General features: G+C 78.0%; 1 non-coding gene across 1 annotated transcript; it reads right to left on the reverse strand.

The window, feature by feature from the left end:
* Positions 1–253: 253 nt before the first annotated feature.
* On the reverse strand, positions 254–406 carry LOC142358989 (5.8S ribosomal RNA). Its single transcript, XR_012762021.1, has one exon. It is a non-coding gene; the product is annotated as a 5.8S ribosomal RNA (ribosomal RNA).
* Positions 407–1,812: the final 1,406 nt, after the last annotated feature.

Here is a 1,812-nt window from a genome sequence, read left to right on the forward strand (position 1 = left end):
CTCGCTCTCGCTCTCTCTTCCCCAAACCCACCGCCGATAGCCCGGCGGGGACGAGCTCCGTCCAGCAGGCGCTCTCCGGGAGCGGGGAGCTTCGGAGCGCTCCCCGAGTCTCCATTTAGGGGGACGAAGGCCCGCGCGCTCGCGCGCGCGGCCCTGCGAGGCACCCCAGCCGCGCCGCTGCTGGCCCGCCGGCCCCCCCCCCCCGCGCTGGGGCGGGGGGGCTCGGCGGCGCAGACGGCGATTGATCGTAAAGCGACGCTCAGACAGGCGTAGCCCCGGGAGGAACCCGGGGCCGCGAGTGCGTTCGAAGTGTCGATGATCAATGTGTCCTGCAATTCACATTAATTCTCGCAGCTAGCTGCGTTCTTCATCGACGCACGAGCCGAGTGATCCACCGCTAAGAGTTGTCTCGGTTTCGGCACCGCCCCGCGCGCGCGGAGGGGCCGGGACCGCTCGCCGAGAGCGGCCCCTTCTCTGAGGACGGCCGGACCGACCGCCGGCCCCGCCGCCGCCCACCCCCCTCCGCACGCGCGGAGGGGGCGCGGCGCGGCGGCGCGACGCGGCGCGACGGAGAGGCCCTCGCCTCGGCTTGACCGTACGAGCACAGGGGAAACGGAAAACAACGGAAAACCCCGAGCGGCCAAAGGGCGGGGGAGCCCGCGCTCCCGACCGACCCTGGGGAAACGTACGCAACACACACACACACACCCTTGGCGCGCTTCGGGGGCGGCCCAGGCGCCCGGGCTCGGACCGGCCTCCCCCCGGAGGCTACGGCACGCCCGGCCGCGACGCCTGCCCGCCTTCGCTCGGGAGCCGGACGCCCGGCTGCGCCCGCGCTGCGACGAGCCGGCTCCGCCCACCACGGTCGCCTCTCGCCCCGCCGGCGAACCTCGGCGCCGACGCCGCCTTCCACCGACGCCGGAGGAAGCGCGGCCGGCCACTGGAGCGCGAGCCGGCGACGCGCGGCCGCCCACCGGCCCGCGCCGGATGGGCGAACCCGGCCACCCCGCCCGGCGGCGGCGGCCGCCACCGCCGCCGCGAAAACCGCCGCCGCAGCCGCTTCTCGCCTCGGCCCCCTGGGGCCGCCGGCACGGCCCCAGCGGAAAGGCGGACGGCGCTGAGCGCGGGGGGCGGCTCCCACTCTCCCCGTTTCCACGCGAAGACCCGGAGCGGGACGCCCCCGCGCCGCGCGCCCGCCCTCGAGACGGAAGCGACGGGCGGGGAAACGCGGGACGGGACGGCCGCCAGCGGATGCGGCCGGGGAACCCTCCCGGACGACCCGACGGACGACCGGCACCGACCGGCACGCCGAGCGGCGCCGCCGCCGCTCGGCCGGGGGGGGTGTGGCTCGCCCCCCCCTTTCTTTCCCTGGGCGCCGAGGGCGGGGCGAGGAGCGGGAGAGGGGAGCGCGGCGCGCCCCGAGCGCGGCCGCAGCGCGAGCGTCCAAAGGCGCGGGGCGGCCCCCCGGCGGCCGCCCCCCCCCGCGGGGGCTCGCCGCGCCTTTCTTTCCCCCGGCGCGGAGCCCGCGCTCCGGCCGGCGGGTGGCCCCGTTTGCGAGGGCGGGCAGGTCGGCCGCGGCCGACCCGCGCCGCGGTCTCTCCGCCGAGACCGGCCCGCGGAGAGGGGGGGCAGGTTGGGGCAGCGAGACGCCCCCCCTTCTCCGGCACGGCGGCCCGCGGGGGCGGACGCCCCCCCCGCGGCTCGCGCCGTGCCGCTCGAGTCTTTAAACCGCCGCCCGGCTCCTTTGGCCTTTGACCCCCGGACTCGGCCGAGGGAGGGCCGCCGAAGCGCGGACGCTAGGTACCTGGCCCT

Source organism: Opisthocomus hoazin, unplaced genomic scaffold (assembly GCF_030867145.1).
Source record: "Opisthocomus hoazin isolate bOpiHoa1 unplaced genomic scaffold, bOpiHoa1.hap1 HAP1_SCAFFOLD_126, whole genome shotgun sequence".
Classification (NCBI taxonomy): Eukaryota; Metazoa; Chordata; class Aves; order Opisthocomiformes; family Opisthocomidae; genus Opisthocomus; species Opisthocomus hoazin.